Source organism: Cheilinus undulatus, linkage group 8, assembly GCF_018320785.1.
Source record: "Cheilinus undulatus linkage group 8, ASM1832078v1, whole genome shotgun sequence".
In the NCBI taxonomy this organism is placed as follows: Eukaryota; Metazoa; Chordata; class Actinopteri; order Labriformes; family Labridae; genus Cheilinus; species Cheilinus undulatus.
This window is the reverse complement of record NC_054872.1, coordinates 47,421,588-47,447,884: the sequence shown is the minus strand read 5'-3', so window position 1 is coordinate 47,447,884 and position 26,297 is coordinate 47,421,588. Positions and strand designations below refer to the sequence as shown.

Sequence of the window (26,297 nt, the reverse complement as noted above, 5' to 3'; positions counted from 1 at the left end):
ATTAATTGCCCAGCTCTACCACAGTCTCAAACATCGGCATAACGTTTGATCCATTTTACAGAAATCCATCAGTCAGTGATTAGTATGGAATATGATGCATGATACACACTCTCATTATACCAGGGGTGTCCAGACTTTTTCTAGTGAGGGCCACATATAGAAATATAAGAACCATAAGAACCACTTTCAGATACCTCACCTTGAGGATATTAACGTTATTATAGCAGTCTAGTTTAGAGTTAGATATTCTGATGAGTGTGCCCATAATGTATGGCTAATTAGTGGTTGACCAGGCATATAGTCAATCAGTTTAAGGATCTTGGGGAAGCCAATCAGATTTCAGGAGGCCATGATTCTCCCTGGCAACCACTGAAACCAGCTCTGGAATGTTTTTGGTGCTGCTATTTGCTTAATCAAACAGGCCATTACATATCAATATATCCTTGTAATTTTGGTTGCCTATATGTTGACCTTTTACAGTATCATCTTAGTTTAGTGACAAATAAAAAACAGATCATTAAATTCTTCTTGTCAAAATGTTTGTTCACAGAATTAGCTTGGTAGCACCCTGTGCCACTTAGCACCACCTTGTGCTGAAACTAAGAAGTAAAATACACATAAGCAAAATCTTCTTGTTCTAATGTGAGACATATTTCTTTCTTTCTTTTTTTGTCTTAGAATTTGCTGCCGGCCAATCAAAAGTGGACCGCGGGCTGCATTTGGGCGCCGGGCCACAGTTTGGGCAACCCTGCATTTTACTGTTCTTAATTAAAGCTGCCATTTACCACATCAATTTGCCACTTTAGGCACTCTGAGAGTTTGATTTTTCCTGCCAGAGAAAAAATCCCCACCAATCACAACTCAGCATTTAAGCATCAATCACAGTTATGGACAACATCCCAGCCCCAGATATATGTAACAATAAATATTGCAATCGCCCCCTAGTGGCAGTTGCTGTTTAGGCAATTGGGACTGCTCACACTGCCAGAGCAAAACAATGTATTGTATCCTTGAAGAAAAAAAAATAATTACAAAAATATGTAAATTGAACCAAAATATTTAGTCCGGCCCCTTAAGCGTCTTCCAAGAAAAAAGCTGGCGCTTGTACAAATGTAGATGATGACGCCTGGTATGTGGCCGTCTCTGCAGCTTACTCTGGCCTTCATTTCCTGTTCAGTTACATGTTGGCAACTGCTAAGCATGCACACTTCAGTATGGAAAGCATGCATGTTCTGGTCTGTTAAAAGGAAAATCCTCTTAACTATGTAAAACTTCATCACGTTGCAGTGTAGTTTCTAATGGCGGGCATTCATTCCTTTGGTGTAACAACCACAGAGACGGAGCATTCATTGGATTCAGTCAAAGTACTTTCAGACATGGTGAGCACATAAAAACAGCCCAAAGGCATGTGTGTCATGATGTGAGCTTTGTTTAATAACGGCTGTGCCCTTGACTCAGATTTCCTCCTGGCTGTGTTACTTTGTAGTGTATTTAGATGACGCTGTAAGAACTCCATCCTCTCAGACTGGGAATTAACAGCCAGTGATATGCAGCTTTCACCAGTATCAAACAGCAGTCTGCTCTGCATCCAGCAGCAGCATTTTAACACAGTAACACCTCAACAAAGGGAAGTGTCTGCAACCCTCGATGCTTCTCCACCTTCTAAACATAATCAGCTGTAAAACACTGTGCAGGCAATTTGAGTTGGGAGTTTTAATTTTGCTTTGAGGTTTTTCTGTCGGAGGTGGTAGCCTCATCTCAGGTTGAATAATTTATTTTACAAATTTCAATGAAAGAGAAATGTGCAATGCGTTTGGTGATTGTACCCCATTGTGATGACTTCATGTATTTGAAAGGGTAGTGATTCCTGGACATCGGTGGAGGAGGAGGGTGAGCAGGACACAGGATGAGATGAGCAGAAGACCTGTGAGGATCTCTGGTGAACTGAATGGAGGTGTCTGGGGTGGAGGAGGGTTGCAGCAATCACACTGACAGAACAGGCTGACTGAAGGAGAGGACAGAAGATTTAAGATATGACAGGTGCATGATGATTGGACAAATGAGGTTGTGGCAGAATCTGATTAGCTTAGCACTCAAGAGAGTGAACGCCTATAATCAGCTGATCACCAGAGCGGGAAGAGAGAATGAAAGGAAGAACGGGTAGATAGAAATAAGTGGTGACAAATGAATGAAATATAGCTTCTTTTTGAGGTTGTAGAGCTGCCCATCTGCAGTTTACTGTAGATTACAAATTATACCAGGGCGCAGTTGGCCTAGTTGGTAGGTTATGCCCCATGTATGCAGGTGGTCAGGGTTCAAGTCCGGCCTGTTGCTCCTTTCTCGCATGCCTTTCCCCCACCTTATCGTCCCTTTGTTTAATTCTGTCCACTTTCCTCCTCTATCAATAAAGGGCAAAAAAGCCAAAAAAGATATTTAATTCTTTATACTCTAACACATTTTAGTAATTGTGATGAAGTACATACAGTAAGTGGTAGGGATAGACCTAAATAAATGAATTATCCTTTCTGTTTATACACACAAACTTAGTGCTACCTCTGCATAAGTCTGGAGAGCCATCCTCCTCCCAGGACATTTGCATTTTGGGAAGCTATAGGGTGCTCCCACATTAGGCATGAGTGTGATTACTCTCTTCCTCATTTCTCTCTTGATGGTCTGTTTTCACATCAGAAACTTTCTTTCATTGGAGCATGCTTTAGGTGTATTCTGTCAGATATAGTAGGTGGTGGAACCGGCATGGTTGTGTTTCAATTCTACAAGAAGAAGAGGATCGACATTAGTCTATGCTATAATGGAATCCATACTCCTAGCAACTATAAATGCTTTTATTATTTAAAAGGTGCCAACAGCGACACTCTTCCTACTTTCACACCATACAACTCAGAGGATAAAATGGGCCTGTCCTGCATGAATACAGTGGTTTTTGATGAGACAGGAGAAAGTTAGAATTGACTTTACAGCTCTACTCACTGTGACACATATTTAAGCATGGTTGCATTCGCATCCCCATCATACCTTGCAATTGTGCACTTAAATCATGCCTGAGACTAGCTCTTCAAGCAAACTAGTGCAGTGCCCTGATACGATATTCCTGTGTTCCCACCATAGACTGTAGAAAGAATTGGACAAACCCCATGTGACGTCAGTCGTCTGCTTACAATAGGCGTACTCAAACAGCTCTTGAAGCCAATCCGTGGAGGCTTCCATATCAAAATCACGGTCTCAACCAAACTTTGGATCAACCTAACAGCCAACATTGTTGCATTTTCCTTTGGTTTGGTTTGCATTCACACTGCTCTTGGTCAAACAGACCAAACCGTCTGAACACCTACAGCCTCTGCCCGTTAGGGGCGCTGTCATCACAAACAAATGGCGACGAAGAAGAAAAGAAGGCATAGAGGAAGAAGAAACTGGAACTCCATCATAAACAATGAAAAAGCACCTATTTGTGCTGTCCTGGGGTTTCTGCTTTTGCATTGGGGCATGACTGGCAGCCAGCGAGGTGGTGAGCTGTCCAGCATGTCGTTCTTTACATGAGATGAATAAATCAGCACCAAAGTAATAGGCGAGCCAACATGTGAGCGAGAGACTACGACGTGTTGCTATGGCTACACAGACTCCAAGCGAGATACCGACATGTATTTGAGTGTATTAAATCACATATAAATCCGTTCATCATTATGCTTCATGCCACTGCCTGTCTTTGGTTCACAAGTCGGTGCGCTCTGCTTTCACACCTCAAATAAACCACAGCAGGGTTCGTTTGGAAGTGGTACGAGACCCCCTGTTTTCAAGTGAACCAGTGTTTGGTCCACTTGAAAACGAACCAAACAAGACCGAAACTCCCTGTTTTCAAGCGGACCAGTGTTTGATCTGCACCAGAGTTCATATGAGCTTTCACACGACTATCTGGGAAAACGGACCAGAGTCCGTTTAAAGCAGACCAAACAGCTCTGGTACATACACTTCCAGTGGTTTGCACCCTGGCTCTGCTGATCCCATTCTAACTCCTCTGAAACTGACACAGAGAGCTTTGTCCCCTTGTTAAACTGATGGTTAAACAACACAGGGGTGTAAGTATCACAGTTTGAAACTGCACTGTTAACAAGCCTAGAGTATATTTAGAGCATCAGAAGATTTAATCAAACATTTTCCTCATGCTGCATGTGACTTGTAAACTGACATTAAGAATTAGTGGAATTTCCCTCTTGTCAAACAACAAAGGCTGTTCAGAAATGCAAAGTGGGCTGCCACTGGCTGTTTGTCACATAGTTTAACATTGTTAAAACCCCCGTCTCCTTGGATAGGCCGCATTAATGGGCCTGTCCCGATGCAGGTGCTCTTTCAAAGGTGATGCAAACATTAAAGTGACATCATTGTCCTGCTCATCTACCCCCCAAAATCCCCAGCGATCTCATCTCTCCTCCCCTCTTTGGTTTCAGATGCAGGGATTTACGGCAGCAGAGTGTGACCTCGGATGGGTGTGTAATGCATTAAGATGAATGCAGCCGTCCCTCTGTCAGATGATGAATTGCAGGTTCCAGGGGAGGCTCTCTGCTATGTAAAAGAGGCGCTCACAGACATGGCACTTTCATCAATCAGAAGGAGGGCCGCTGTAATGTTGTTACACTGCAAAAGGAGAAGCTGTTGTTTATATGCAGCAGAAAAGTCTGGAGACTTTCCTCTCTAAGCTGTTTGGATAAAACTCACCCTCTCTGTGCTACAAGAAACGTGACTTGGGATTGCATTAATGAAACATGTCGGCGGATAAAGTCCTTGTTTTGGGCTTCATTCAGAGTTACCCCTCTGTGTAATCAGTCGTCTTCACACAGGTATAAAGGTGCCATATGCCCTACAATTTCCTCGTTTCGCTTAGAGTGCAATATCAAGGTCTCAATTAAAGTGACACATGGGATGGCACGTTCACACTTCCTCACAAAAGCCCAGCAGAGCTCCCTGACAGTGAGCCTGCCGCTGCTTAGTCAACACTTCAGCAGCCCTGGAGATGATTTTGGGCACGGTGCAATGCCCCCCGTGGTATGACGGTGTTTTGCAGCACAGTTGGCTGAATCCAGAGAGATTAGAGCAGCAAGGTTCATGAGGCGAATACAGGCAAAGAAGGCTGGAGTTGTCTCTAGGTTACAAGTAGAGAAAGGACTCAAAACTTTCCCTTTTTCTCTTCTGTTCTTGTTTCTCTTTCAGTCTTCTGTTGTTGCCCCCTTCAGACTAATACTCTGCCTTACATCAGTGTCAATTTTGAGACATTATAGAGGCTAATCTGAAGTTTGATAAAGCTCAACAATGTGGTTACAGATGTAAAATCCCACTAGACAAACTGTCATAACCATCCAAGGAAGACTAAAGGCTCATTTATGCCCTAATTTTGCAACATTTAATTCCTAGTGAATTACAGCATAAGATATTAACAGGAAGTGAAAGAAAACCACTGCACAAGATTTTGCACTGCTACCAAAATACTGCATGTTTGAGAGGTATTTACTGCAGACACCACAAATGCTTAAACAGACAAGAAAATCTCAGCTTCTTCTGTACAATGGAGGGTTAAGGAAATGTATAGAAACTGCTGAATTAAGGTGACTGTAGTGGATTTGACGATTTGTTGTTCTTTCACTCCTGGAAGAATTTTTCGCACACAGCCTTGTACCTCTGCCTTATCTCAGTTTTTCAATCCTGGATTTGTGCCAAATCAAATGTTTTATAGTCACGGGTATTTGGGTGGTGAGTTGGCATGGTTCCCGGATTTAAAATATTGATATTTAGGGATTTTCTGAAATGTCAGTGGTATATTTCTATGGAAATACTACTTCTGAGACCAGAGTGGCTGAAAAGGTGGATTGTAACTTTTGAGCTTTATTCATAACTTTTCATGTCACAAACTTATCTGACTGCCCTGGTGGGCAAGAAGGCTTTCTACTGCGGTACACTATAGAGAAGTTGGCAATCTTTAGCTGTGTTTCCATCAGGGGGGTCTGGTTTGATTCAGTACGGTTTGGTATAGTTTGGTACACTAAACCCCAAAATAGTTAGCGTTTCTGGGGCGCGCCAATAGTCGAGAGGTTAAGGCGTGCGCCATGTACGAGGGCAGCCCGGGTTCGAAAACGGGCTTTGCCACATGTCTCTCCCCCACTCTCCGAGTCTATCCACTGTTCTCCTCTATCCAATAAGGGTTCGTTTTTCTCCCGTTTTCACCAGCTCCTCACAGAGCAGACTTCGGTGTTTTGCAGCCCAAAACTGAGCAATCGTGTCGTGCACTGACGTGACGTCATTGCAACCCCTTCTTGTTGTGTGTGTAGCTCCACCTTTTTGGGTCGGATAGGTAAGATTAGTGCCCCTACGAAAAGGTGCCAAAAAGTGTGACAGTTCAGGTTGGTTTTTTGGGACCCTTTCCAACTTTTGCTCTATGGAAAAGCAAAAATGTGTGCCGTACCGCACAGAACTGAGCCAGACCACTTGGTGGAAACAACCTATTAGTTGCAACCTTTGTGTCTTAGGAAACTTATGTTGTTATATTTGAAAGAAAGAAGGTTGTTGTTGTACTGGAAAAACTTACTGATGAGTTGACAAGCCCTGGCTGAACCTGTACAGAATCTCAGCAAAAAATAAACTAGAAAAGCACTCGGAAAGCTCAGACCTCTGCCATTAGCCCTATCTCCCAATAGTAGAGAATCCTTTAAAAAAAATCCTGGATCCAGATGGTGATCCAGATCACTCCCAAAATCTAATCAGTTCTTCCTTATGCCATTTCTGACATTTCCTGAAAATTTCATGAAAATCCGTCGATAACTTTTTGAGTTATGTTGCTAACAAACTAACAAACTAACAAACCCTGCCAACATAACCTTCTTGGCAGAGGTAATAAAACAAAAAGACAAAAGGAGAAAAAGGCAGATTAATCCTGTTAGATGTTCCACTTTTCCTTCAGGGAACAATACAGTAGCATTTGGATGTCCCAAGGGTTAAAAAACACCGACACTCTGGGCGTTAATGAGGATTAATAAGACCCGGACAAAAGAGATAGACATGACTGTAGCTAATGCTACTTCGCACTCACCTGTATTTTAATGATTCCTCCCAAACAGCATCATTATTGATCAAAACACATTTTAAATATTATACTTTTTTTCTTTTTTTTCTTTTTTGCAGACTTTCATCCTGGCATCTGTATAAGGAGACAGATCCCCCTCTACAGCAGATTCACAGGTCAGTCAACATAACTGAAGCAAAGTTTTGGCTGGAACTTTATAGATCTTGGTGATTTAAACAGTGTCCCAGGTGCTGTTTAAGGGTCATGTGTAACAAAACATGCATCTTAAATGAATGTTTCTATTTTTCTGTGGTTGTTAGGTGATGCAAACATGCATCATTTTGGAGAGATTGAGATTTAAAATGGCAGTTGCTGTAGCTCCATGTAGTGGTCAATGGTAGCTGTTTGCTCTTTGTGCCCTTCAGGCCTCAGCATTGAAAGCTTTGACTAGTCCTTAAAAACCTGGCCTGGACAGACTTCAAGGGACTGGATTTTCTTGGCATACAAAAATGTTGCTTGAACTCCTACAGTGCTGATTTTGACCGTCTTGTTTTAAAAAACTCACAATATTTGACACTAAATGTGGCTCAGTGATAACTGTCTATTTTAAGGTCATTTCAATTGGGCTGAAGTTGAACCTCAGTGAGCTGAGTGCCTGACTCCAAAGATCTGAAAGTCTTGTCACTCTGTGTTAGTCTGCCTTCTCTTTTGTTCATAAATTTCTCCATCTTTATTAGAAAAGCAGAGGGATGCCAAATAGAAGCTGATATTTTGATGTTAGTCCTTTTTTTACACAAGGCTGCTCACCTTCTGGGATTTAAAGAAACTCAAAACATTAAAAAAGCTGAATGAAAAGATGCTTGTAGAAATTTTTCCCACTCAGGGATTTAAAAAATGATTGTACTAAATTTAGTTCAGGGTGCTCAAACTAAACCGATTACCTGCCATAACCTTCATAAAGACTGTAAATGCAACACAAAGCACAAATTCTGGGCTTAGAACCTTCTCATGGCCTACATGATATTATAATTCTGCCATATTTTTGTGCTTCTGATCTGTTTCCAGAAGCTTCCATATCCATCCTCCTGTGTTCTCCTGTCTCCCCCTTCCTGTCGCTACCCTCTCATTCTCTCTGCGTGCGGTCGTTGAGTCGTGGCAGTTCTTTCGGCGGGAGGTGTGGTGTAACCCCGGCTGTTTTGGCAGATAAGCCTCAGCCTGCCCACCTGCTTCCCCGCTGCTTGTCAGCCGAATAGGACCTGCGCTGTCACAGGCTTTCATTTGGCAGCAGAAGGTTGCCACCTCGATGGATCTGCCGCAGACAGCCTCGACGCTTCTAATTCTGAATCCGTGAAAGAGTGGAGAGCATCCAAGTCTTCTTGAAACAAACAGCAAATGTAAAAGTCTCCAAGGAATTCAAGAAATGAGTGGGAAACTTGCTCCATATGTCAGTCAGTGAGATGATGGAGCTTCTTTGTTTGCTTTTTTATGAAACCTGGATTCTTTCTCATGGACTCTTAAGAGGAGGATGTCACTTTTGGAGAAAAAACTGCAGCTACTTATTAGAAAATTAGATGCTAATGGATTGGTAATTGGTAGATCCTTGATTTTAGCAAAAGATTCAGAACATTTGATTTCATCCAGCAAGCTCTGTCTGTTTGAGATCATCAGAATCAGAAGAAAGTAGTTCATTAAGGCTTAATATTTCTCATCAGCTCAGGCCCACAATCCTAGTCAAATTCTCTCTCCTAAATGCGGCACAGCTGCCCATCACTGGCAGCTACTGTAGCTCCCTTTAATCAGCACTGCCATGCAACCATAATACTCTTTTACCTGACTATAAACAATAGTGAACTGGAGAGCCACCCAGGCATATTTACAGCCACCCAAGTATATTTGCAGACTGATTTTCTTCTACGTAATAACCGTCTTTGCTTTAGAGATTGGCATCCACCTGTGGGTCCCTCTAATAAATGCACCATTTGAGTAGCCAAGCCTCATGTTGAAAATGAAACTCCTAATGCTGTTGTTTCACACATTTCCTGCAGCTTCTTGCAGCAGATATTATCCTGTACGTATCAAGTGGAATATTTCAGAAGGCGAGTGGTGTTATTTGAGCGTCTTTTTACAAACTGCTGCTGATAAACTCTGTCAAAAGAGCACATTTTTACCCCCTGCTGCTGCTGCTCTGATCTTGTCCTCAATAAGATGCTGAAGTTTGACTGTTTTTGAAGAGTTTTTTGATGTAGTCTATGTTCTAACTGGATTTAATTTTGTTTTTTGGTTTGAGTATTGAACTTCTTGCCAATATGACCTAAGCATTTTACTATATGCTCTTATTTAGAAGGAATTATGAGTTTGCATCTATGCAGCTGATGCAGGATTGCATAACTGCAGATCATCATCAACTTCCAACCTTGCCTGGAACTCACTTTGATCATTGCTGGTGCCAAAAAATAGCACCTGCAGAGGCTCTCTTAGTGTTTATGGCACTGGATGTCTCAGGTACCTTCAGTGACATTTCCTAACTTCCTGTACAAGATGTTGCTCACCAAGTCTGTTATTTTCTGATAAGTTTTATCATGCTCAGTTATCTGAAAAAATGTCACACACTCAACCTTGCACATTGTGACTGTTGCATTTTATTTGTGTCCACAGTGAAATTCACCTAATGTGGTAAATAGTTTAATACATTTGCAGATCTGTGCACACATTTGCACATTTGTGCACATGTTGCAGATTTTTTCATACATTTACAGATCCGTGCACACATTTCTAGATCAGTGCATGCATTTGCACAGATCTGCAAATATTTGCACATCTGTACACACATTTGCACATCTGTGCACATATTTGCAGATCTGTACACACATTTGCAGATTTGTACTCAATTTTGCACATTTGTACACACATTGCAGATTTGTTCACACATTTGCACACTTGTACACAAATTTGCATATCTACACATACATTTGCACATCTGTACACACATTTGCACATCTGTACACAGATTTGCAGATTTGTACACACATTTGCACATTTATAGATACATATGCACATCTGTACACATTTGCAGATCTGTACACATATTTGCGGATTTATGCACATATTTGCCGATTTGTACACACATTTGCAGGTTTGTACACACATCTGTAGCTTTTTTTGTGTGCAATTTCAAATCTATGCATTTTTAGATTTTTGTACAGATGTTTGTACACCTATACAAATAGTTTTGCAACAATAAGAAGTCAATATCAGTGCTTTTTTTCTAAAATCTTAGGGCGTTCTGGTAAGCAATATTGAATAGTAATTGGTGAGTCACAAATCAACCCTCTAAAAATTAAAACTGTCTAAGAGAAGCAGGCTTCTAGAGGCTGGTTTAATTCGTTGCATTGTTGTTCTTTCCTGTGCTATACACCTGATTTCAATACAATTCCCAGCACACCTCTCTGTGCTGTGGAAATGGACAGCAGAGGCCAGGCTCCATTCTGAATTGAACTGTGACCATCACATGTGTGCACATGCCTCTCAGGCACTCATGTATACACAGGCCTTCGATGCTGTGATTCCCTTTAATTGATTTGTTACTGCGCTAATGACGGTTGTAACATCCAGTTGTCTGGTTTGATGATCCAATCATCGCGGCTGTCAGGGAAGGTGCTCCCTCCCCCCGGGCGCCTGCTGCACATCCTGATGTGGATCCTGAGCTGTGAGCAGAAGAAAGGCAGCTGTATGACGGAGGATTAATCGCAGCGAGGCGAGCAGCCGCAGCTCTATGTCTGAGCCTCCAGCCAAAGAAGTGATTGCCTGGTGAAAAGCGTCATGGTAAAGGTCAATAAACAGTGCCTCGGTTATTGTGCGGCAGATTAAAAAGGAAATTATTTCTTGGAGGAGGCAGAGGAGCGTGTGCGTGTTTGCACTGATTTACTGTGTGTATATGTGAGAGAGTGCGCTCAGTTTCTTCCGTAGAGGGTTTCTCTTGGCAGAGAGTCTTCCAGCTGACCTGTCAGTGTTAGTCACTCTGCAGGGCTGTGAAATGACCCACCACAGGGCTCACCTGCGGCCCTACAACCTCTTTCAGCTGTTTTCTTCACACAATAGCTCCTCGACTATGTTTTATTTGTTCTTCTGCATCCATTTTCCTCCTCTTCCTCTTTCTTTTAATCCACTTGCTACACCTCATTCACTCTTTCACGCTAACTGAATCGTTTACTATCCTGTCTCCCTGCAGAAGCGTACTTCTTCCTCCTTTGCATCCTGTTCAAGGCCTCACTAAGAACCCTTTAATGTCGTGGGAGACAACAGTCTAACTTTATCGTCCGCTGAAGATGTTCCAGGGATAGAAACAGCCTCACCAGCTCCTCTTGTTTCTTTACTTTTTGGCTTTTCTGATACTTTCCTAGTTTGTAAAAATCAAAAGTACAAAGTCTTTCTATTTTTTACTCTCCTCCAGCAGAAAATGTTCTCCTTTATCTTCACAATAGTCCACACACGTCCTGCTCTACTTTAGCTTAAGTGTTTTTTATTTTGAAGTTCCATTCCGAGAAAACACATCCACGCCACTCCCGCCCGGCCGTCACGGCGTTGTACTTTTTCCTCTGATGATGAAGAGATGGATGGTGGAAAGAGATTGATCCACATGGCTCGAACATCAGTCAGGCTGACAAATGGCAGCTCCAAACTTGGAAAGCCATTAGCAGGCTGAGGCAGGAGTGATTCTGGGCCAAGCCCCGCAGATTTCCATGAGACCCTTTTCCAAAGCACAGGCCAGTGCCAGGCCATGGCACGGGGGTGTGTGTTAGTATAACCTCATATCCCTGCTAGCCTGCTCTGCCATTAGACAGAAGGTTGACATAGGACGGAGCTCAAGCCAGTAATGAACAAACCTACAAGGAAACATGAATATATCAGACTGGTTTTGAATTTAAAGGGTGTTTCTTCTGTTATTACACCTGGACTTGATTTTAGGATACTTAGAGTCTGAATGACTTTAGAGTCTGTGTCCACTGTCCTTTTTATGAGCTGGCAGCATCTAAATCCTCACTTTCAGTGCACTCCTTAGCATCTTTATCGTTCCTTTTGATTCTCTATTTTTAACATAGCTATGGAAGCTTAATATTCCCCTTTGTTCAAGGTAATAATAATAATAATAATAATAAAAAAAGAAAATGTAACCTGAAAAGCTTCACCTGCAAATTAACCTCCTTAAACAGATGAATCAGATTATAATATCTGCTGCCATTGTTGTTGACATTGCTGATGTCAGAGGTCCCGCCCCTTCTTGATTTTAATTGGCTGGCAAAAGGAGTGGTTAAAACAAACAAACAAACAAAACAGCTTCTACTGGGAATGTTTGTACTGAAAATGCTGAAAAATATGTATAAAATATAATGTTAAAATAATTTTAATAAATATAAAAATCATACAAAATGAGACATATATATAAATGTTGAATATAAATATATATTATAATAAAATATATAAAATAAATATAATAAATCAGTATTATGTTAAAATATTATTATGTATGAAATATTGAACACATAAGGGTTTGCAATATCAACAGGAAGAAAAAAGACATTGCAATTTTTTTTTTATGGCTGGATCAAAATTTAGGTTTAATCTAGATTCTTTTCATCCTGATTCTGAAGGAACGTTTTTATGTTATTGACCAAAAAGCAAACTTAGTCCTCATAATTTTTAAATGCACAAACACTGAGATTTAAACTAAACTTTATTTTCATATTTTTCTTCAACAACAACCTGTTGGTCAATGCATCAAATATTTAAATATTTGCCTTTTTTAAAGTTGGCATCACTAACTCTAGGGGTCTTGAGGAGTCTTCAAAAATATTTAAAGCACCTAACATTCTTTTTTATCTCCCAGCATTCGCCACAATAAAACAGGAACCTAGCTGTGTCCTCCTCCATGTTTTAAACCTAGTTTAACATTCATCAGGCACACTTTCACACAGTGATATTTATTTTAAAACATGGACTGCAAGCAGAGTTCATCCAGCTGTAGCTTTATACGTTGGAGAAAGTTCTGTGACATCCAGTCGTTTATTTAATCAATGCATTTCACCAAATTATTGAGTATCAGGGGACAGTGAGACATATAGTTGAGTATCATCAGCATTTGAGTGATAAGAGACTTTGTGTTTTTAGAGTATGGAACCAAGGGGAAGCACTTAAAGACTGACTAAAAGTGGGCCTAGGACTGAACTTTGTGGCACCCCACAATCCATACTGAAATTTACCGGTGAGAAATTGCCAAGTGGGACAAAAAATTTTCTTTTCTGCAGATATGCAATAGTATAGGTACTTCAGCTTTATTTAGAGACCGTTTTAAACATAAAACAGAACAGGATTAATTGTTGTGGTCATGCAGTAAAGATCTGGTCTTATTTTATTTTCATATAATTTAGATTTTTATTCATAGAGGTGTCAGAAATTGTGTATTAAGGTACACAGAGTGATGACGTTAGGATCACTTCAGGTTTGAAAATCATGCATGTAAATCAGCGATTATGCTGTTTTAAACATTTATAATCAGGTTATAATCAGGCAGGTTATACTTCCACATGGACTGTAGCAACTGGACTACGTTCAGATGTATTGAAAGCTGGTGGTGCTATGCATGGAGTATGATTGTAGAATACCTGAGTAGTCATTAGATTTTATAAAACTGAAAGTTTCACATGGCATTTATTGCTCAAACATTTTTTTTTTTTTTCACTGGTGATGTCACAGGAGCAGAACTACAGCCAGAGGGTGGCTCTTAGTACTGGTCCCTAGCGCTAGCATTGTAGACATAAGCCCACTTGTCAAACCAGTTTCCTTCAAATATCTGCAGACCATCTAGACCAGAGGTTCTCAATGTTGGGGTCGGGACCCCATTTGGGACCGCAAGACACTGAGAGGGGGTCTCCAGATGTCTTAAAAAATGACAAACATTTTTTTAACTTAGACTGTTGCCACTTACACCAATTTTGCCAAATTTTATCTCATTTTCATCACTTTTTCCCACCAGTTTGATCAATTTTAACAAATTTTTGCAACGTAAAACCAATTTTTTGTCAATTTTAAACCCTTTCCACCTCTTTTTTCTGCTCGTTTTTGCCACTTCTAAACCAAATCTTGCAACTCTCTGCCTATTGTTGGCTCTGTTGACACATTATTGCTACTATTAACCCCTTTTCCAAGTATTTAAGCCACATTTCACAATTCAGTATGCCCATTTATGCCCGTTTCTGACTTTTTCTGCCTCAGCTAACCCTTTTATTGCCAGTTTATATCAATTTTCATCCCATTTCACCAAATTCCCATCTATTTTTGCCACTTTAATGCCACGTTGGAATCCCCTTGTACCACTAAATATACCCATATATCCTCTTTTTTGTTTATTTTCCCACATTTATCTTATTTTTTAGCATTTAGAACCAATTTCTGCTACTTTCAAACTTCAATTTCACCAACTTTCCACCCGTTTTTGTCATTATTCAACCATTTTAGCTATTTTTAATGTATTTTAATTCAACAAAAGGATTTACATTTTTAAAAGAGGGCTACTTACTACACAAAAAAAAGGAAAAAAAAAATGTTTCTTTAATCAGAGTGGTTATTTTTCAGGTTAGATATAAAATACCACAGCTTAAGTTTACAATCGACCATGATTTTCTTAGCCCCCATTTTGGCTTGGCCCCAGAAATCTCTCCCATCCCCCCCCCCAATGGACAGCCTTGTCTGCATTTGACTATTCTTGATTGTACATGGCTGTGTTCAACCATCTTCAGGTACAGTGGGGGTCCCTGGTCTATGGCACCTTTATTTTGGGGTACATGGGTTGAAAAGGTTGAGAACCCCTGATCTAAACAACCTGAGCTGGATATCAGCTGCTTGTAAATGTTTAATAAATGCAGAAAAGCCCCCAGAATAGTCTCAATCCATGAATTGACACGGAATATATAACAGAGGCAAAAACGCTCGACTTTATGGATGTATTTTTGATATTTTCTCCTGAAGGTGACATTAATGCCATATCTGCCTTTCTCGCCATGCCCACCTTTAGTCACACGCTGGATTAATTCCTAATTTTTTGTAATTATTAGTCATTAGATGTGTAAATATGTGTAAAAATATATAAATAGGCCCTGGGTTTGAAAACCTTAACATTCCCCTTAAAGTGCTGTGACTCATACTTTTGGCAGAGGAATATGTAGGAGTGAAAAATAAGCGCTGTGACTGGCATTCTGTGTTCTCCATCCCAGAGTGTACAGTTTGTCAACACTGATGTCATGATTCAGGCTGGAAATTGGGCAAACTGAGGCAGATGTTGTGTGGAATAAATCTCCTTACATGATCATTTACTAAATTAAAGTGTGTGGGAAGCCAAAGTTGTTGCCGTGAGATTTGAACATTTCTGCTTTATATAATAATGCAGTCTTTTAGAGCAGCTGCTGGATGTGTGCCAACTTGGCATACATTAGATTTGGAATCAAATGTTCTCTGCAACAAAGACAAAAAACTGCTTTTTTGAGCATTTTTTTCTTAAAACCAGGTGAGAGGTTAGCTCCCTGACTCTCCACAGAGATCCGCAGAGATGAAATGTGCTCGCTCGACATCAGCACAAGTCTGTTTTTCTTTGTGTGTCTTTTTGTTTTAGCAGCTGCTTTTGTAAAGAAATCTTCCTTTTTTTGTTCAAACAGTGCTAAAGAGCCGGCTGGGAGTAAGGTTGGAAGGGGGTAGAAACATCAGCCTGTCTAAACTGTGTGCTTGAACTCCTCTCCTACAATTACTGTAAAATTAAACTCAATATACCAAGGGATGTTTTTGGGATGTGTTGGAAATCATGTCTCATGACTTAATAACTCAAGGGGGAAAGTCATGCTGCCTGGCAGTTAGATGCCCTTGGGAGGTTTACAATTGCAGAACAGTGAAAGCCCGATGGTGGGCCAATAATAAAGGCCAGTTTTTTTTTTTACTTGACTGTGCAGCTCCAAAGAAAGTTTTGTATCAGAGTGGACACTTGTGCAAAGCAATCTTGAGATATCTTGTTTACAAGCAAGAGATGAACATGAGGCCCAATGACCTTGAATTTTTTCCCAAATATAGTTCATTTATTGTTGAGTCAAACTGGACTATTGTTGAAATTTTTAACAAAATTACTCAACGCTTTCCTGGGTTATCTTGACTACACACAAGAAAAAATGTGGCCCAGCAACCTTGATCTTTGATTCACGAACTCCAAAGATTAAATCAAGTCATCTTCGAGTCTGAGTGGGCATGAACACAGAGGTTTGAAAGAAGTTCCTTAAAGTGTTTTGGAGATATCCCATATGCAAGACAGCGATAAGTATGTTGCCCAGTGACCTTGAACTTTGGCCCATGCCAGGACATTTGTGCAAAATTTAAAGGCAGTTCCTCAAAGCAATCTTAAAATAAAACGAGGACGATCAAGCATGACTCCTGGAACAGGCCAAAAACACCTCATTTTGGGCTCATTTATTCAAAACGGTAGATTTCCTGTTGGAGATAGAGATTTACTCCATGAGACTTCTTCGTAGCGCTCTCTGAGCCAAATCTACACACCAAAATGCATAACTCTTGGTCAAAGTCCCTTTTGGGGCTGGTGCATAGAAGCACAAAAGGTGGTGCTATTGAGGCAATTCTTGTAAAACCTATATCAACCTCGCATTTTGCACACCCTACATATGTGTGCCAAATGTTTTTCTTTTTTGAGGATGATTAAGGGCCCAAAAAGGCTCAGAATGCATAAAAATAACTAGAAAAGCACTCAGTGAGTGCAGACCTCTGCCATTAGCCTTATCTCCCAATAGTGAAGAATCCTTTAAAAAAACATTCCTGGATCCAGATGGTGATCCGGCTCACTCCCAAAATCAAATTCGCCAGTTATTTCCTCCCCGGTGGGGTGGAAACACAGTGAGGCAAAGCATTAGCTCCGCTACGTGTTGACTGTCATGGCGTAAGCACCCATAGTCTCATCGGACGACTGAAAGTCATGGCAGAGGGTGAATATTCCTCTGTTCCTCCCAGCATTGTGAGTATTCTCACTACAGTTCGCTGTCTTTCGCTCTGTTACGCTCCAATTTGTCTCCTTGACCGGGCGTGTGTCTTCAAACTCTATAAACTCCAAAACTTTGAATAAGTTACTCATGTCTGCCATCTCCTGGTGTAAAGTGGTAACTGCACAGACCTCTGCATTTCGCCCTATCTCCCAATAGTACAGAATCCTTTAAAAAATTCCTTGATCCAGACAGTGATCCAGATCAGTCCCAAAATCTAATCAGTTCTTCCTTATGCTATTTGTGACATTTCCTGAAAATTTCATGAATATCCGTCCATGACTTTTTGAGTTATGTTGCTAACAAACAAACAAACAATTGGATTTTAAAAAGTAGCAGAAATGGGTTAGAAGTGGCAATTGTTAGATAAAATGCCAAAAATGGGCATAAATGGTGGAAAAATGAGTTTAAAAGTGTCTGAAATCACTTTGAATTTGCAAAAATTGGTGCAAATTAGGTGAAATAGGATGAAAAATTGAAATAAACTGGCAAAAAAGGTTAACTAAGAAAGAAAAAATATGCAGATATTGGCAGAAATTGGTTAAACTGGCAAATACAGGTATATCAGACACTGAAATGTGGTTAAAGTGGGACAAATTGGGTGTAGAAATTGGTGAAAAGGGGTTAATAGAGGCAATTATGGGTAAACAGAGGCAACTGTAAAAATGGTAAAAATGTGTTTAAATTGGTGGGGGAAAATGATGAAAGGGGTTAAAATTTTGCAAAATTGGTGTAAAGTGGCAACTGTGCAATTAAAAAAACAAATTCTGGAGACCCCTCTCAGTGTCTCACGACCCCCGAGGGGGTCCTGACCCCAAGGTTGAGAACCACTAGTTCAGAGGAGTCTTGAGATATCATGTTCACATGAACATGAGGCCCAGCAACGTTCATCTCAGAACCATGACCAGAGAGGGAAAAAATGCACAACTATCATGCTCAAGTAAAAGTACAGTTAATCCGGTTAAAATTTACTTGAGTAACACTAAAAAGTATTTATTTCAATGTTTACTTTAATGAGGAGCTACTTTTAAGTTTCACAATAAGACATTAGCTGCAGTAACTCCTATAAATCTATGGTGGGTCTCCTCTGGAAGAGACTGTACAGAGTTAAGCGAACACTGGTGGATCAACACTGTCAAATAATTTCAACACTGAAGATCCTTTAACTCAGACTGCAGTTAGGAGCACATTCTGGGAGTTTTGATCAACTCTGACCTGCTTAACCCTGAGATATCAATACTCTGGTTTTTGCTGTTTTGGGATGTGAATTCCTGTTTTTCACATCAGTATCAGTATTGGCCCCAACTTTCATAACTGATGCATCTCTACCAAAGACAGTGGAGGCAGTAAGGACTGAAAGCTGCCTGTTAAATGTGCCTTTTATTAACAACAGTGGGTTTGAGTTACACACACAGTGCCAGTTTGAACATTAAGCGACAAGAATACCTGCACTTAAATGCTCGTAAAATAGCCGAGAGTCTGCAGTCTAATGCTATGGTGATATATTCTCTCAGAGGCAAGGAGGAAATTGGCGTCATTTTGGAGAGAGAGTATAGTGAGCTGTAAACAACACAGGCTGAAGTACCTGATGTTTGAGCTGAGAGCAGTTGTCTCATTTTAAGTGCATGTCTGTGTTTGTGTTGGAATCTAACACTCTTGTGTTACACAGCACAGTGACAGGCAGGTGGAGGGGAGAATGCAACTCTACAGGAAATGCGGTGATGCACATGCAGATAGAGCACGAGGAATGTGGCCCGACTCTTCCTCAGAACAGCCGCATTTGTACATGAGTGACAGACGGAGGAGCTTTAAATCCAAAACAAGAAGGAAATACACTGCATATGGATTAATTGTCTTTTACAAATATGTGACACTTTTGGACTCCTACCTTTGGTTTGACTCGAGAAAGAATGCCACAAAAGGGTTTTGAGTAAGTAATGATTATTTCTTTCACCCAGTTTCTCTTTTTCTGTGTCACTGCCTGCTCTTATCTGTGCCTCTTGTCTTATCACAATTTAACCTTGAGTTAAATTCTCAGACATTTCACTTGAACACAATCTGAAAACACGCTCAGTAATGGTCTGAAAAAGAAGGAAATATAACATTTTAAAAGGCGTTTCAGACTACAAGCTTGAAATGTAGATTTTTCTTCTGTCCGCCCCAACCCTAAACAGAATGTGACGATGCAAATAAGATCAGTTTTTAAATATAGGGGGAAAAAAATGCAAAAGAAGAGGAAAAATACACCAAAAGACAATGACTCAAAGTCGCAGGAGTTAGTGTATGAAAATGTAACATACTTAAGGAAAAATGCCCATTTTTAGGTCAAGTTTGATAAAACACCACCATTTAAAGGCCGTATTTAGAAGAAAAAAATCTGAGATTTAAGGATTAACCAGTCTGGAGTCCAGGAGATAAGTCCCCTCAGACGAGATCCTTCAAAAGCGAGGACTGCAAATTTGCCAAAAATGGGCAAAAATAGCCAGTTTTTGGGGATTATGTCACTTCCTGTGCAATTTAGAGGATGGCCCTAAGAGGATTTTTTTGTTCGTCTAGATATGATACATATGTGTACCGATTTTCATGCATGTTGGACAAACTTGTGGTCGGGGCTCCTGATTTGCTGGTTTTGGGGCCCCTGTAGGGCCATTTTTGGAGAACGAAGTCTGAGACCACCAGACTACTAATTTTTTCGCCGGGGCTGATGAGATGAGCCAAAATCCAGGACTTTTTAGGGGTTTAAGGGCCCCAAAATTGACCGCAACGAGTTGGAAAAATAATAATAATAATAATAAAACGACAAATAACATTAAATTCTGCTGAATCCTTCATCAACTTCTAATCTTAGCCTATCTTCTAAGATAGGCTAAGATTTTTATAATATTGCAAGACATAAGATGCAGGTTTGCAGGACTAGAGCCTTAACTTTACTTGAATGAAGTCCAACATTTTCATATTTTCAAGAATAAAGTTTTAGATTTAGTAAAAATAAATTATAAAATGACTGGATTAAAATAGTAGTTTTACATGTGGCTATATATATTTATAAGCCTATAGTCACAAATGTAGGAAATGTTTTCTTAGATGGATTAAAATTTTAAATATGGAACAATGAAATGGAAAATTAATAAGATACAAAGTTACAAATTAGAAAGATAAAGTCAGGATTATGCCAGATCAGTTTTGTAAACAAACAAGATTAATGTTGTGAATTTTAAGAGACCAAATTTTTGAATTTTTAAGATTAATATCCTGAATTCACAAATCTGAAGTTATAGATTTGCAGAATGTTGTAGCTAGTTAAGGTCAGGATTAATGTTCTAGGATTGGAGGATTAAAATCATAGATTTATAAGGATATACTCAAAAAACTGCAAACCTTTGAAAGGATAAATTCACAAGATCAAAGTCTTGCATTTGTGGAGTTGGAATATTTTAATTTTTCAGGTTTATAATTGTAAATTAAAAGAGATGAATGTCCTTTATTTAGGGCATTTTCAAGAATAAAGGCATGCATTTAGATGATAAATGTCATAAATCAGAAAGTTAGAGTTTTAAATTTGCAACAATGAAGTCATAAATTTATAAAAGTAACGTAGAATAAAATATAATGTGTGAATAACAAGAATCAAGTCATATTTACATGAATCTAAATCAAATATGTAAGATTTGTGCCTTGAATGAAGAAAAATGACATCCTAAATTTGTGGAACTGAAGTAATAAAATAAATAAAATCAAGTCAGAAATTTACAGCAATAATGTACAATGACAAAATAAAATGTCTATATTACAAGAAAAGCGACTTAAATTCACTAAACTAATATTGTAAAGTTATACCACTATGTACATAAATTTAGAGGACTATTGATGTAAATGTTCAAGATTAATGTAGTAAATGAACAGCTTTGATGTCTTTGGTTTAGAAGATTAAAGTTATATATTTTTAAATTTACATTTAAAAGAATAAGATTGTAAATAAACTAGACTGAAGTAATAAATGTGTCTAAGTAGACTGGGGCAGTATGGTCTGAATATTCTATCATGGTATTTCTTTTGCCCTTTGTGGTGACAGTTTTATATCGAGTAGTTACTGAATTAAAAACCCTGTGATGGCTAACTAAAGTCATGTCAAGATCACAGAAAAATGTCTTTGTAAGTCTCTCTGCATTTGGAACAGATCCTGTAGTTTTGTTTCACTTCATGTTCACTGAGATACTGCTACTAAAAACAACACATTTCCTGATATGGACCTTCAAAATAAAAGCACTCAGAAGAACACAACTACGGACTTTAATTGTGAAGGCTTTGTTGGCAGTCTCTCTTTGACTTAACTCAGCAGCAGTATCAGCGAGATTACGCCTCTACAGTCTACAGCCACTTCTCTGACCTTGTTTACTGCCACGGCCTGCCTCTTTGAACCATTATGACTTAAATCAATCATATCATCAATTTAAACATGCTTGTTTAAGCCTTGGTAGTATGAGTTACTCCAGAACTGGGCTAAAGATTGAACTCATTATGAGCTTAGACAGACTTGTGTAGATGCTATTACTATCTGACTGATGCTGATTACTGGACTGAGACTGAGCTGCTGTCTTTCGCGACTTTGTTACGCAAACTTCTGCATTTTTTATACCTCATGAACACCAAAACACACACGAGCCTTATAACTGGTGACGGTGTTGCAGAAGTCAATACTGAGGTGGAAGTTTTACCTGTGACAGTACTGATGCTGGTTTACCGTCCAACAGTAGATTAAAGGTCTTTAGTTATTTATTTTTTTTACAAGATCAGGGTTTCTTTCTAAGAGAATATAGTGTAATGACTGTTGGGTTATAATCTCAGTGTGGGTTTTTTCAGGGTAAGGACACCTATTTCTAGCATTTTATTAGGCAATGATTTTTATAAGCAGTGAGCCAGTTCCTCTAATAAATTGTCAAATTGTGAAAGTCTCCAATTTCCGACAGTCAGAGTGACAAAGCTTAAAGACCTCAGTATCTAGAGAATCATTTATACTGAATTAAAACCTTTGTGTCTTTGGAGGAATTATGACTCTCCTACAATATGTTAACATACGGAGAGCAGTGGATCTGCACCAAGGCTGAAATAAAAAAACATTCAAAAGCAGGCTAATACTTCCAAAAAGTTCCAAAAATGTTCATCTAAGTACAGGAAGTTTGCTGCTTTTCTGATAGAACTTTTATAATAAATTGTTGAACAGTTGACTAACAGCTTTTTCTCAGAAATGTACAACTTTAATCAGTGAAATTGCAACCTCAATTTCAGAGATGTATTACTTTATTCTTCTAAATTCTTACTTTAATGTCCTTAAGGTCTGACTTGTTTCTCAGATTTTTTGTCTTACTGTTGCTTTGATAATTCATTTAAATGATTGAATTTATGAAGGCACTTTAAATCTTTCTTCAGTGAACAGCATAGTCTTATCTGTGGTTGAAAAGAGAGACATCACATTTTGACCTTGTCACTTAAGTATTTCGCATTCATGGTTAAAAGATAACTAACTAAGAAGAACACATGCTTTAACAAAATAAAGGGACGTATCTAAGGAAATCTGGTTCAAACAGTGAAGTCACATCTCCCTGAGGTCATAACTGAGGGTGTAATGAACAGAGATGTCCGGGGTTTCACTAGCCAATAAACCCTAGACTCATAATGGACAAGATTTTTCCTCACTTTTATGGATTCTTTTTGACCTTTATCCAACCTGGGTGGTCTTTTCAGATGGAAATCTCCTTTTTTTGTGATAGAGTCCAGGCCAAAATGGCCACACATTTGTCACATAAATGAGCACAGCCTCTATACACTAAAAGAGCTGGGGGAAGAAAGGAGGATGGGAGAAAAGGGGAGCAAATAATGGGGAAAAATCTTTCAAAGGAATTGAACCATGCACTAAACAGAAGAGGAGGAAAGCATAAAGGAGATTGGAATTGTATTAGAACTGTTCCATTTGGCCTTTTCTGTCCATACAATGTCTGCGACTCTATTGTGAACGCCATTTAACATGAGCAGGCTGTGATTTCCGAACAGATGATGTAGCCTAGCTGAAAGCACATTTACAGCCTTTTTAAAGGAAGCAATCAAGATAAAAATCTTCTTATTGGCCAATTATCAATTCATTTACTACTTTCTAAGCTTTTGTTAATGTGGAGATTTAAGTTAAAATGGTGAAAATGAATTCCACATGTAGATTCAGATTCTCTTGACCTTCTGAGACTGACGTTGTTGGACTAGAACAGACACAAATTACAAAAGTAAATTGTCAGCACTTACTTTTATGCCTTCTGGAAGCCCTCAGTTTGCCATTATGCACGCATTCATAGCCTTTGTCTTTTCTAGAACTTGGTTGACTTTAAGGAGTCTTTGAAATTAAATCCACAGCAGTAACTCCAATATTGAACACATTTGATACATTTTAAATCAATTTTTCTTTCTGTCTGTCTTAATTTGTTAATTTTAACTTGGTGCTGAGTGGGGAGATTATTTTTGTGTAATTTTGTATCTGTACATAACAGCAGATACTCACTGTGGTAGCTCAAATCCTTTACGAGGCTGTTCATTTTATAATATAGTTATTGATTAAATTAGCCTGTCTTAGAAGTATGAAACCAGTCTAGACCACCTGCAGACCAATGATGGCTGATTAGTCAAGGCTCAGTCTCAATAACAATTATTAGGGATGGGACCGATCCAATCCAATATGGGTATCGGGTCCGATATGGATGTAATTAATAAATCTGATATCTGACTAATGGCGCTGATCCAAGTGATTGATCCAAATCCATCCTACAGTTTGCGGTAGACCATGAACGCACGGCAGTCTAACACGAGACAGTCTGTATGTAACTGAGCTAGTATTAGTTAAGGATGTTCTTAGCGGAATACATTTAAATCCAATTCATCTTTTTTTTTTTTTTTTTTTTTCTTGCTTTTTATTAAGAGGAGCTGGGTGGTTTACTACAGCCTCATGTAACCTCACACATTATACCAACAACAATGAAATTGTAAAAAAAAAAATTATATATATATATATGTATGTATATATATGTATATATATATGTATATATACATGTATATATATGTATATATATGTATATATACATGTATATATGTATATATATGTATATATATACATGTATATATATATATATATATGTATATATATGTATATATATATATATATATATATATATATACACAGTGCTTAACAAATTTATCCTACAGTTTGCGGTAGACCATGAACGCACGGCAGTCTAACACGAGACAGTCTGTATGTAACTGAGCTAGTATTAGTTAAGGATGTTCTTAGCGGAATACATTTAAATCCAATTCATCTTTTTTTTTTTTTTTTTTTTTTTTTTCTTGCTTTTTATTAAGAGGAGCTGGGTGGTTTACTACAGCCTCATGTAACCTCACACATTATACCAACAACAATGAAAATTGTAAAAAAAAAAATTATATATATATATATATATATATATATGTATATACCAATGCTGTTAATTTAGGGCAGCTGTGGCATAAACCTTACTTTGGGTGGTGGTCTAATAAGTTTGTTAAGCACTGTATTTATCGGAATCAGATCGGAACTGAAAAGAAAGTGGATTGGTGCATCCCTAATAACAATTTTGGCTTCCCATGATCATAAAATACATAAATTAATTAAAAAGTTGCTGTACTGTTGTGTTGCTCTTGTTTTGCCCATAGATATTATCAAACATGCACATAGAGCACCTTCTCTTCCTTCACAGCACAATTTGTTGCTCTGCCCCTCCCACCTAAACAGCGCTAATTTTGATTTAAAGGCACATATGAGACCAAAGTTCTACGAGACAAATTAAACTCGCAGGTACTTGTGATGGGTCACTGTGCAACATTCTGAAAGCATGCCACTTACACCCACAGCAAAGGGGGAGGCCATGTTTTGTTTCCTTAGCAACAGCTGTCACAGTCACTCGTTTAAAGCAATTTTTTTTTTTTATTACTGTGCAATTAATACATCTAAAAGACAGACAGTACTGCATGTTCACTGTTTATTTGTATTGTGTCGTCATTGTATGAAAGTCAGTTTGCATGCTCTCCCTGTGCATGCATGACTTCTCTCCAGATATTCCGACTTCCTCCATAACCTGTCTTTGCAAATCTGCGAGTGCCTCGCTGTTAGTGTCAGCCCTATGATTAATTGCCAACCAGTCCCGGATGTACCCCAATACCCACAGTCCCAAATGAGGCAAGCAGTATTGATAGCAGATGGATGAATGAGTGAAAAATCCAGGAATGGTTTGCATGGATTTTTTCACACTTGAGCTTCAGTGCAAACGTGGTACTGTCTTTTCTTTATTTGGTTTTTAAAGGTCTAAAGATGTCTTGAAGTTAACTTTTGATACTCTATAGATGCTCATAGTGATGAGGTTAAGACCCTTGATGACATAATTAGAGGATTACTGTGATTGTGGTGAGTATTGTGTTGCATAACATTCGCAGTAGATGTCTTCAGTGGACTCCTGTGAGCCACAGGTCAAGTGGAAGACAAGTGTGCAAGTCTGTTATCTATCACTGCATTGGTAGCAGCCTCCTGTGAACTTTAGCTACCAGTTATTATCTTGTGAAATATGTTTTCATTGTCTGAGTGTAAAACAGAGTGTTTCTCATTAGCAGTTTAACTAGCTCCCCCTCCAGCAGTCAGAAAACTACTTGTGTCTGGATTGTCCATCTGTGGCTGCTTGTTGGAGGGATTTTAAGACCATATGAAATCTCATCTGCCACCTTGATTCCTTGTTTACCGAAGAGCTCAGCAAACTGAAAAACTGGCAAACGGAAGCTTAAGAGCGTGGCTGTCAGGGGGGAAATAAGGGATAGCGTTGACAAGGCAACGGGAGCTCATTATCTCGTCGTCTATGCTGGTCCACGGCGCGCCATTGATGGGTGCCAGAGGAGAGCTTGGTGCAGACAGATGGGGTTGCACCCTACGTTTCTGCACAAAAGACGCTCGAGCAGGAATAACACGTCCATGGAAATGACATGTCAGCGCTGTAAGCCTGGATTACCTGTCTGCTTCGCTCGCCCTTTGCTGTGCGTCTGCATGTCGCACGTTCCACGTCGGACGAGATAACAAACAGGGGCTCAGCCTCCAC

The 26,297-nt window shown here is 39.2% G+C and overlaps 1 protein-coding gene across 8 annotated transcripts in view; it reads left to right on the top strand.

The window, feature by feature from the left end:
• sema6e (sema domain, transmembrane domain (TM), and cytoplasmic domain, (semaphorin) 6E) overlaps positions 1–26,297 on the top strand; it is a 355,217-nt gene that overhangs the window by 112,605 nt on the left and 216,315 nt on the right. For 7 of the 8 annotated variants that reach the window (XM_041793570.1, XM_041793577.1, XM_041793569.1 and 4 more), the window contains one exon: positions 7,183–7,239. The exons of the other annotated variant lie outside the window; for it this stretch is intronic. The gene's annotated coding sequence lies outside the window, so the exon portion shown is untranslated. The remainder of the gene's footprint in view (positions 1–7,182; positions 7,240–26,297) is intronic. 8 annotated transcript variants of the gene reach the window in all.